A 12,020-nucleotide genomic window follows, 5' to 3' on the forward strand; every position below is an offset into this window, starting at 1 on the left:
AAAAATCTCTATCCAGGGGTGTCTGGGTGGCTCAGTCGTTAAGCACCTGCCTTTAGCTCAGGCCATGATCCCAGGGTCCTGGGATCGAGCCCCGCATCAGGCTCCCTGCTCCGTGGGAAGCCTGCTTCTCCCTCTCCCACTCCCCCTGCTTGTGTTCCCTCTCTCGCTGTCTCTCTCTCTGTCAAATAAATAAATAAAATCTTAAAAAAAAAAAAACTCTATCCATTTGAAAGGCAAAAAAAAAATATAAAGTTTTATTTCATGCTTTAGATATTTGGGCAAATAATTACTTTCATGACTAGTTTAAGTCATATAGTCTTCCATGGTTTATGTGTCTACAAAAAACCAAGCCACAACCAAATCAACCAAACAAACTTGCTTTCTCTTTTTTTTTTTACCACAGCGCTTTATTTTCCTCACACAATGACACATTGCTGGGCCTAATGCTCTCACATGACAGTAGAAAACCTCAATTTGTTGTCATCTCTTGAAGAATTGAGAATTGTGTGCAAAAACTTTACATAAATTAAAAGGATGAATAAATTTACAGTTGTAAATGCAAACTGTTTTCCCACTCAAGGCACTTAGCAGCCCAGGGTGTTCTGGCAGGGAAACATCAGGTAAGAAAGCAAAGTGGGTCCTAAGGCTCTGACTTTCCCAACCCTGTTACCCTGTTAGACCTGCAAGACAGAAATGACAACTGGTTCAGGACTCTTGCCAGCCTCTAGAGAAATCCTGGAATAGGCAGCTCTTACACATTAATACCCTGCACAAATCAAGAACCTCATGGTCTTGCAGATTCTCCAATCAGTGGATTTCTCTTCTATAAACATGTTCTCAACCTCAGCCACGAAGTGACCCCCCAACCCCCCCACCGAGGTGCTAAGGGTTTAAATCAAAGGTATGTACTGGGTATTAAGCATATACCAAGGAAACAGTTAACTTGGATACAAGATCAAGATCAGCAACAAGTTCTACAATCCAGTGCTGATATCTGATAGAAGCTTCGAGGACAAATTTCTTTTCAAAGGCTTATTCCAGTTTCATGAGGCTAGCATGAGGCATATACATTTACCAGAGCAAATTTATAGTCGGGAATTCACTCATGCAGCAAATGCTACACATCTGCTAGCAGTCCATGTAGAAGCATTTGCCGTGGACAGTGGAGGGGCCCGACTCATCACACTCCTGCTTGCTGATCCACATCTGCCGGAAGGTGGACAGCGAGGCCGGGATGGAGCCCCCAATCCACACCAACTACTTGCGTTCAGGAGGAGCCATGATCTTGATCGTCATCGTGCTGGGTGCCAGAGCTATGATCTTCTGCATCCTGTCGCCGATGCCGGGGTACATGGTGGTCCCGCCAGACTGCACCGTGTGAGCGTAGAGGTCCTTCCAGATGTCGACATCACACTTCATGATGGAACTGAAGGTGGTCTCACTGATGCAACAGGGCTCCATACCGAGGAAGGAAGGCTGGAAGAGCGCCTCCGGGCAGCGGAACCGCTTGCTGCGGATGGTGATCACCGGCCCCTCGGGCATCTCATAACTCTTCTCCAGGACCGAGGAGGACGTGGCGGTGGCGATCTCCTGCTCGAAGTCCAGGGTGACCAAGCAGAGCTTCTCCTTGATGTCACGCACTATTTCCCGCTCGGCAGTGGCAGGGAAGCTGTAGCCACGCTCCGAGAGGATCTCCATGAGCTAGTCCATCAGGTCCCGGCCAGCCAGGTCCAGATGCAGGATGGCGTGGGGGCAGGGCGTACCACTCGTAGATGGGCACAGCGTGGGTGACCCCGTCCCCAGAGTCCATGACAATAGCAGTGGTGCGGCCACGGCATACAGGGACAGCACAGCCTGGATGGCCACGTACATGCCTGGGGTGTTGAAGGTCTCGAACATGATCTGAGTCATCTTTCCACGGTTGGCCTTGGGGTTTGGGGGGCCTCCGTCAGTAGTATGGGGTGCTCCTTGGGGGCCACGTGCAGCATGCTATAGAAGGTGTGGTGCCAGATCTTCTCCATGTAGTCCCAGCTGGTGACAATGCCGTGCTCAATGGGCTACTTGAGGATCAGGATGCCCCGCTTGCTCTGGGCCTCGTCACCCACATAGGAGTCCTTCTGGCCCATACCCACCATCACGCCCTGGTGTCGGGGTCGCCCGACAATGGACGGGAACACGGCTGCGGGGGTCATCAGCCCCAGCAAAGCCCGCCTTGCACATGCAGGAGCCATGGTCGATGACGAGTGCGGTGATCCCCTCTTCCATTGCGGGGAATGGAGGTGGATGCGGAGGATGCGCGGCGGTGGAACGCGTAGAGCTCGCCGGCTGCCGCCAGTGAGACCGCTCTATTCTCTTTTTTGACAAGAGAATAAATGACCTTTACTAAAAATCCCCTCAGTTTTCTCCTTGGTGCTCTGAAAGCAGTCTTTGTAGAAGCTTTGTAGTTTTATTATTTCTTTAAGCCTTCGTGCAGGATGCATCATTTCCTATAGATTTTGCTTAGACACTTTTGCTCAAAGATTGTGTTACTGCATTGAATAGAATATAACATCTACAGATCCCTCAGGGTCTAAGGCACTTGAAGTTCCTGTGTTGCAATAAGATTGCCTTTTTTGCTTCTTGTAGTCCTGGGAGTTAAGCTTTATTACAAGTGAAAATATTCTGCTCTTCCCAGGTCAGAGATATAGTCTTAATATCCATACTCTGAAATTTAGTGCCGTAGAAAAAACTGTCTCCCCACTTCTGAAAACAAGCTCAAGATTTCCACAGATATCATGCACCGAAAGTTAGGTAAGAAAATCGTTTCTTTTTTTCTGTTGTGAAAAGACATATGATATTGATTTTCTGGTTATTAGAGTTAATATAATGTTTATCTGTGCATGAATAAACACATTGAGCAGTTACACAAAGCAATGCTGTAAGTCAACAAATAAGGCACACTGTTGTAAAATCAATTCTTAATGACTTTTTTAAAAAGAAGATGTTTTCATTTAAAATGGATTACTTTGAAAGACAATAAACAAAAGCCAAACTTCCTTGTAGTTACCAGAAAATTAGAATCACAAAAGAGTCCAGGCTGCATTATACAATTTTTAATGGCATTCCTGACTGAACTTACCCCTACTATGTCCCAGCATAAAAAATGCAGAATGTACTTATTTAGAATTGAGTAGTACTCATTGGAAAATAAGTTTCTGGCAAAAGCACAAACTATGTGTGGTTCCCATAGAATTAAACAAAAATAGATCTTGTTCAAAATAACAATAAGAATCCCATGGGACTGACTAATAAAAGATGGCTGGCACAATTTGAATTCCATTGCAAGGGCTACAGAGAACTTTAAAAATTGGTAACACAGTGGAATCATTTATCATTCTTTATAACTATGGCTGCCATCTTGGAACACTCCTGGGGACCATACCTTCAATAAGAGCTCAGGCTACTGACACACTGGGAAAAACAGAGGCTGCATCTTCTGTATTTGGGGTTACAACAGACCTACAGTGGGCTATCCAGGCACCACAGTTGTAGGCATCATGCCGATCACAGCAGGATCATACCTTAGATACAACTTCTTGTTTAATTTGTGCTAAAGTTTCTAAAATGTCATTCCACAGATCAGTTGCTTTTCTTGTTATCAGATTCTAAAATAATATAATCAGAATATACTGTTCTTTAAGGTTTTTCAGATAAGGATGAAAATTATCAGGACACCTGGGTAGCTGAGTGGTTAAGTGCCTGCCTTCAGCTCAAGTCATGATCTCAGGGTCCTGGGATTGAGCCCCGTGTTAGGCTCTCTGCTCAGCAGGGAGTCTGCCTCTCCTCTCCCTCTGCCCCTCCTCCTCCTCCTCTCTCTCAAATAAATAAAATCTTTTTTTTAAAAAGCATGAAAATTATCATGTCACATAACATGAGATTGCATTCATATGTAGAATTTAAGAAACAAAACAAAGAAAAAAAGAGACAAACCAAAAAACAGACTTTTATTTTTTTTTAAGATTTATTTATTTATTTATTTATTTGACAGAGAGAGAGAAAGCAAGCACAAGCAGGGGGAGTGGCAGGCAGAGGAAGACGCAGGCTCCCTGCTGAGCAGAAAGCCCGACGTGGGGCTCGATCCCAGGACCCCAGCATCATTACCTGAGCTGAAGGCAGATGCTTAACTGACTGAGCCACCCAGGAGCCCCAAAACACAGACTTTTAAATTAGAGAACAAACTGGTGGTTACCAGATGGGAGGTGGGTGGGAGGATGGTGGAATAGGTGAAGGAGATTGAGTCCATTTATCATGATGATGAGCACTGAGTAATGTATAGAATTGTTGAATCACTATATTGTACACCTGAAACTAATATAACACTGTACATTAATTATAGTGGAGTTTAAAAAATAAAATAAATAAAAATTAAAAAACAAATTATCATATCAGATTTTATTCACTTTGTATACTATAAATGCAGCATAGTCCCAAACCCCTTCCAGTGTCATGTAATTTTTACTGTATTCAATAAAAACAATTGATTTTAAAAAAGAAACAGCTAGGGCACCTGGGTGGCTCAGTCGTTAAGCGTCTGCCTTCGGCTCAGGTCATGGTCCCAGGGTCCTGGGATCAAGCCCCGCATCGGGCTCCCTGCTCTGTGGGAAGCCTGCTTCTCCCTCTCCCACTCCCCCTGCTTGTGTTCCCCCTTTCGCTGTGTCTCTCTCTCTGTCAAATAAATAAATAAAATCTTTAAAAAAAAATAAAAATAAAAATAAAAAAATAAAAAAGAAACAGCTAAATGGCTATTTAATTTTTTTTAAAGTAAACTCTACACCCAACATGGGGCTTGAACTCATGATCCCGAGATTAAGAGTCACATTCTCTACTGACTAAGCCAGCCAGGCACCTCTGTAGTTTTTATACCTTTGTAAGAATTTTTATATAATAAACTCAGTAATCAGGAAAGATCCTTCATTTATAATATGTATCTTACAAAATATGGTCATTTAGAATAAAGATTCCTGTGCCTATTTATTTTCTGGGAAGAGTTTTCTAAGAGACGTAAGAAGGAACAGATCCCAGTGAGGAATGCATGAAATGCAAGCCATTTGTGTGTGTATAAGTGTTAGTTAGCTGGCTTGCCCTTGCCAATGGCTGGATGGGATTATTCCCCACTCCTGAGTCCTTTCAAAAGAAAAGACAAAAATCCCTGCTGTTTGTTGTTACTAGATCAGGTGACCAGGTCCACACAAGCCCCACAGACTAGGGAGGAGTTCTCTACAGGGACCTCACACCTGCTGGTGGGCAGGGCTCCCATCTTCCCACCTCCATGGTCTTTGAATGGCCATGCAGGTAGGACAGAGTCATGGCTGCTATCAGGGAAACTGCCTCTCTAAAAGACTCAAAATTGGGGGCACCTGGGTGGCTCAGTCAGTTAAGCATCTGCTTCAGCTAGGGGTGATGATCCCAGGGTCCTGGGATCGAGCTCTGGGTCAGGCTCCCTGCTCAGCAGGGAGTCTGCTTCTCCGTCTCCCTTTGCCCCTCCCCCCTGCTCATGTGTGTTCTCTCTCTCTCTCTCTCCTTCTCACTCTTTCTCTCTCTCTCAAATAAATAAAATCTTAAAAAAAAAGACTCAAAATTATTTGGACGTCACTGTAATATGTTTGTAGAATGACATTGTTATCAAGAGCGTGGTGGCAGAGCAGAAAGAATATGGATTCTAACCTCAAAATCTTGGTTCTAGCTTTCCAGCCGTGTCATCTTGCACACATCATTTTACCTAAGCCTCAGTTTCTGCTTCTATAAAACAAGGATAATAATTGTTTCATAGATTTTTTTTTGGAGGGGAGTAAATATGATATCATTTTTTTAGTGTGTCTTGAATGTAAAAGGCTCTTTAGCAATTGTTAGCTATTATTATTGTTCTTGTTGTGACTGTTGGCTATAATTTCCTTCTTTAATTGGTACACTTAAAATTTATACTCCCTCCTTGCCAATCCAATATTTTTATTCTTAAGTCTCTCATGGTGCTGGAATGTTGGTTAAACAACTGTCTCCCCCACCAGGTTGGAAGGGCCTTGGGGGCAGAGATCTGGTCAACTTCATCTTTGTACCCCTCCCTCTAGCCTCGCATTCCCAACCTGAGTTGTTTTCTGAACATGGCTGAATATACCAGAGCCTACTTAATGAAGCCTACTTGAACATTTTCCATTTGAAATTACTAAAAAATATGCCAGTGTTTCGGAAAGCCTAAATTCACCTCCAGAAATGCTTATGAAATGTATTTCAACACACGCAATCAATGCCAAGACATAATGGCAATGTCGAAGCACATAGCAACCTCTTACTGCTGCTTACAGCTATTCATCAGGAAATAGCTGGGTGCATCCATGCATCTGTTCTCATTTGAAGCTTCCCCCATGAAATCTGTGATGCGCAAGTATCATCAGCCGCATTATGTAGGTGAAGAAGGTGAGACAAGTAAGATTAGTAAATGCCTTCCTGAAAGTCTGTTATTTAATCATTGGTGACACTGGCGCAGAACTAACATGTCCTATACTTCACCCCCTTTGAAATAGAACATTTATGTCTCGGGACTAAGCACTGGTGTACATATGGGGCCTAAGCGGAGAGGCGAATAGATAGCTGCTACTATTATTACTATTGCCAATGTAATTTCCTTCCCTGGTTGGAATTTGTTGTTTCCTCTTTCTGTTCCCGACACTCTGTTGGTACCTCTCTAATGGCATGTGGTAGACCATAGTCTGTCAAAAATAATGTGACTTTTTTTTTTTTTTTTTTTTTGAGAGAGAGAGAATGAGAGAGAGCACATGAGAGGGGTTAGGGTCAGAGGGAGAAGCAGACTCTCTGCCGAGCAGGAAGCCCGTTGCGGGACTCGATCCAGGGACTCCAGGATCATGACCTGAGCCGAAGGCACTCGCTTAACCAACTGAGCCACCCAGGCGCCCAAAAATAATGTGACTTTTAATTTTTCAACCTGAAGTACCCAAAGTGTCCTTTACAGAGTGCGGCTGATATTGTCACAAAGATTAGGGGTCCTTGATGGGTAGACTTTTCAGGGAAACAGAGGAAAAGCTGTGCATACTGCTCCATGGTTTGGGGAGGGCTCCCTGTGACATTAATCCACAAGCTTTAACAAGGAGGCAAAGTAAGACAATAAGTCCATGACATACAAGGAGGGAATGTTACTGATTAAGAGACTTGTGTTTCCTGGGTAAAAGGAAGAAGGGTGGTTTCATACCTAATGTTGCTTTGGTATTTCTTACCATAATTGATTGCAACTGTGTAATAAAAATTTCCCCTTGCTTTCTTTATAAAAATCATCCTGAGAAAAGACAGTGACCCTTCTCAGCGCCTGGCTCCTATTTTGGGTACGATGTCTCCACCCTCACCAAAATGGGCTTCAGCTTGGAAACTTGTATAACTGTTGTAAAGTCACGTTAGGCCCAACTCTTGAGGCAGTGCCAGGCAGGACAGGAGGAAATGCCTCCTCCACTCAGCCATTTTCCCTGACACACACAAACACAAGTAGATTTCTGAAGGGCTGTAAGGGGACCATCCACCATGTTAGTGGGAACCCATTGGGGCTGGCCTTGCTAAAGGCAGAGAGACAACTAGGTAGGGTAGATGACGTTCTCCCGGCCATCCCAAATTCCTTCCCACTGGGCTAGCTGATGCCTGAAATTCTATGAACAGAGTTTCATCCCTTAGTTTCCTAATGAGGATACTTCTGAGAAAGGAAACAACATCAAACCTTGGTTTATTTTCTCTTTTCTGACTCTTTGGAGAAAGGAGTTGATCAAATTGTTTCTTGAAAGCAGTGTAATAGAGAATAAGGCTACTGGGTAAGGGGGTAAGGAGAAAACAGAAGAGGGAAAAATCTCTAGCCAGCTTCTCTCGGGCCATGCGGAAATGCTAGGTCCCTTCATCCTGGGAACATCCTCACCATTTTTTTTTTTAAGATTTTATTTATTTATTTGAGACAGAGAATGAGAGAGAGAGCACATGAGAGGGGGGAGGGTCAGAGGGAGAAGCAGGCTCCCTGCCGAGCAGGGAGCCCGATGCGGGACTCGATCCCGGGACTCCAGGATCATGACCTGAGCCGAAGGCAGTCGCTTAACCAACTGAGCCACCCAGGCACCTGGAACATCCTCACCATTAAGGGAAGAGTAAAGAATCCTAGAACCAGTCCTTTAAAGGAATTAGGGTGTTAGCTAGACTTGGAGATGAAATGTCATTTTCTGCAAGTCCTCCACAACTAAGTTATCTTTCGCTCAGGTTCTGATATAATGACTCATATCCTAGAGGTTTTGGAAAGCTATCCCTATGAGATAGTCTAAATTCTGAGTGTGGTCATTGTATCTAAAACAGGAGTGCAACCCCTTTTGCTAGAAACACTGCAAAACAGAAGCCATTCATCTTCCATAGCCCTGATCAACTGTTCTTAAGAAACTGTACGCTGATAAAGTCTTCAGCACTGCTATTTTTCTCTCTCCTGGTCGATCAAGGGTTTCAAGGTCCAAGATCTCCGGCAGCCTTGTTTCCTTCTGTCTTTATCAGGGCAACTGCAGCAGCAGCTATGGTGGTGGTAACTCTGATAGCCCTCCCTATCTTTGCCCCTCTTTCTCTAATTCTGAACTTGAATGTGGTCACCCCTTTCCTTTCAGAGATACCCACGGGAACACGATAGCTCAGGGTATTACTTTGCCATAATGCAAAACCACGTTGTAAGCACTGCAGTAATTCCAAAGTATTTGAAATTATCACTCAGACATGTGAGAAAGTTCACAAAAATGAAGGTGATACATACTTGCTTTAAAAAATAATCTGTTAGCAATATATACTATGTATGCATATATATATCACATATAAAATAATATGTACTATACTGTATACTTGAAAGTCGCTGGAGAGTAGATCTTAAACATTCTCACCACACATACACACACAAAAATGGTCAGGTGGGTGGGGGGAGTGGATGAAGGTGATCAATAGGCACAAAGTTCCAGTTGTAAGATGAGTAAGTACAGAGCAGGTAATGTTCAACATGATGACTATAGTTAACACTGTTGTATGCTATATTTGAAAGTCGCTAGGAGAGTAGATCCTAAAAGTTCTCATCACAAGGAAAAAAAAATGTTTTTGTAACTAAATGAAGAGATGAATGTTAACTAAACTTACTGTGGTGATCATTTCACAATATATGTATGTTGAGTCATTATGTTGTATACCTTAAACTTATACAGTCCTGTACATCAATTATATCTCAATAAAACTGGAGGGAAATAAAGGTAACATGTGAGATGATGGAGATGTTAACCAACTTTCCTATGGTAATCATCTTGCAATTCATATGTATATCAAATCATCATGTCACACACCTTAAACATATAACGGTATATGTCAATTATATCTCAATAAAGCTAGAAAAAAATCCCTGGCTATTTATATATTGTCGGGAGCACAAACAATAATAATAATAATCTAGTTTATGCTTGGACAGTGGTCTATGTAAGATGTTCTTTGGCTAAAATATTTTTCTTATCTTGCTCAATACTTGTATATAAGCTAAGTTGACATGGTTCACAGGAAGCTGGAGCTTCCTTCTAGGCTCAGCGATGAGCCTAGAACAGACCTCCATTTTCCATGTAACCAAACATTTGTGTGGCTCCTATGTAGCTTAGTAGCTTCCTATTGACACAGGAAACACGGCAGCTGAAGAAGCCTGTGTACCCCCAGGGCCAGTTCCTGAGAGCTCCTTCTTTCAAGTTCTTCCACATTGACTCCTATTTTTTTTGAATTTTTATTTAAATTCCAGTTAGTTAAAATACAGTGCAATATTGGTTTCAGGAGTAGAATTCAGTGATTTGTCACTTACATACAACACCCAGTGCTCATCACATCCCCCATCTAGCCCATCTCCCACCCAACTCCCCCCTTCAACCCTTACTTTGTTCTCAGATGTTAAGAGTCTCGGGGGGCGCCTGCGTGGCTTAGTTGGTTAAGCGTCTGCCTTGTGCTCAGGTCCTGATCCCAGGGTCCTGGTATTGAGTCCCACATTGGGCTCCTTGCTCAGTGGGGAGCCTGATGCTTCCCCTGCTTGTGCTCTCTCTCTCTCTCTCTGACAAATAAAATCTTAAAAAGAAAATTTCACATATGAGTGAAATCATATGGTATTTGTCTTTTCTCTCCACCTTGATTCCTATTGAACCCTCTCCCTCAGTCACTTAGTTTATCCTACCCTGGCTCTCTAGAAATAAAGTCACTTCAGTTTATGACCTGGCTATCTCTAGAAATTCTCAGTGTTTTGTAGACATTTTCCTATTCAGCCTGCAACACCAAGAATAGACCCATAAGAAACAGTTCCATTATTGCAGCAGAGCAAATTTGGTGTGTACAGTCTAAAATATTTGCATACGGCAAGCTGATAACGCAGCAGTCACAAGGAATCAAAGCCTAATCCATTAAAATATGACTGCCTCATTCCTTTAGAACCCCAGATTTTTTGGGTGTGCCGTTGTGGTGAAGTATGCAGAAATGTTTCTTAGTAAATAGAAAAAAGTAATTTAACCTTTCCGAGAAAATTCAGCAAGCGTGACATTGTCACAATTAGAAGCAGTTGTCTTTTCCAAATTTAGGTGACCTTTTTTAAGTGGAGCAATTGAAGTCTAATTAAACACAAACAAGTTAAGGTTTCATTCAAGAACCAATATCTAAATTCCAAAATTATTTCAGTGCCAAGGCTTACTTTAAAAACTGAAAAAAATAACTAATAGAGGATTTTTTAAACACTGGACGTGCACACTTAAGTATTTAATATTGTCACAATGAGTATATTCCATGATTTTTTCAGCTACTTTCAGATGTCAAAGAAGTAGAAAAGACTTGAAAAGTAAAGTCATCGACAATGAGGGCTGCAATCGGTTTTGGCAGAACAGTGACCAGATTGTTTAGGGAAATAAAAGTATTCAGTACCAGACTGTCCCTTTCATCTGTGACTTAAGGGAGGGTTAGGGGATCAACAAGTGGCTTTTTAGCCAATTCCCTTCAGGAGCTCCACGGAGAGTATGAGCATAACAAGAAGATCTGGGAAGGATCCAGCATGTTCTTTTCCCTGACCTGCTAGAAGAAAAGCCAAGAACCCCCTCAGGCCTGGTGTGTCCCCTATTCACCATAGTTCCTCACCCTAGGACAGTTTACTAGGCTTACGGTTTACTCGCTTAAGAATAATAATAAAAATTCTTGCACCTAATGTGTTTTCAAAACACTTTCTTATCCTTTCTCACTTTGTCTTCACCCAGCCATCATCTCCATTTGCCAAATGCTGACCCAACTCATGCTCTCTGAAATCCAGGCTGCAACCACTCCTCAACCACCATGAGATGCTACGTTGAGATACAATCCATATTGGCGGCAGATCAGAGGAAAACGTCTGTGCCCCACCCCATCCCTGGCCCTCAAAGCGACCGCCAGACTAGAGTGTGGTTCTCTCTGGGGGTGGACAATCCACTTGACCTCTGGGGTGGGGATAAAGGACAGAGGGTTCTGTGCCATCCTGCCCCCAGGTCCCACCTTCCCAAGCTGAGTCGCTGCTTCAGATGAAACAGAATGTGCACTGTTGTAAACTGGCCTTGTGAGTTATCCCCATGTTTCAGCTGCACAGAGTGCATGCAATCAAGCTCACTGCAGAGTATGTATATTACAAGCATTCTAGCTCATATCTGATCGGTTGCAGCGCGCAGAACCCATTATGAGGTCTGGCATGAGAAACTCACATTCTGCCTTTTAAAACGTCCAATAGGGATTAGTTCCACCCTTGACCTAAGCTAAAACGAGACACATGAGTACATTTTATATCAAAGAATGCCAAGATAACTATGCAATGGGTTTCAGAGAAATATATCTCCACTTTGAAAGTGAGCCAGAATTACCCCCTGGAAAAAAAAAAAAAGTGCTTCTTTACCAAAGCCACATAAGAAACTTTAAAACTTTCTTTAGAAAACTCCTAGTTTTTGGTTGCA

At 42.8% G+C, this 12,020-nt stretch overlaps 1 pseudogene across 1 annotated transcript in view; it reads right to left on the reverse strand.

The window, feature by feature from the left end:
• Positions 1–301: 301 nt before the first annotated feature.
• Positions 302–12,020, reverse strand: part of LOC115940556 (actin, cytoplasmic 2 pseudogene) — a 38,839-nt pseudogene continuing 27,120 nt past the window's right edge. The window contains exon 3 of the transcript XR_014139410.1: positions 302–2,813. The product of XR_014139410.1 is annotated as an actin, cytoplasmic 2 pseudogene (transcript). The remainder of the gene's footprint in view (positions 2,814–12,020) is intronic.

This window comes from Leptonychotes weddellii, chromosome 12, assembly GCF_054177405.1.
Source record: "Leptonychotes weddellii isolate Sample4059 chromosome 12, ASM5417740v2, whole genome shotgun sequence".
Classification (NCBI taxonomy): Eukaryota; Metazoa; Chordata; class Mammalia; order Carnivora; family Phocidae; genus Leptonychotes; species Leptonychotes weddellii.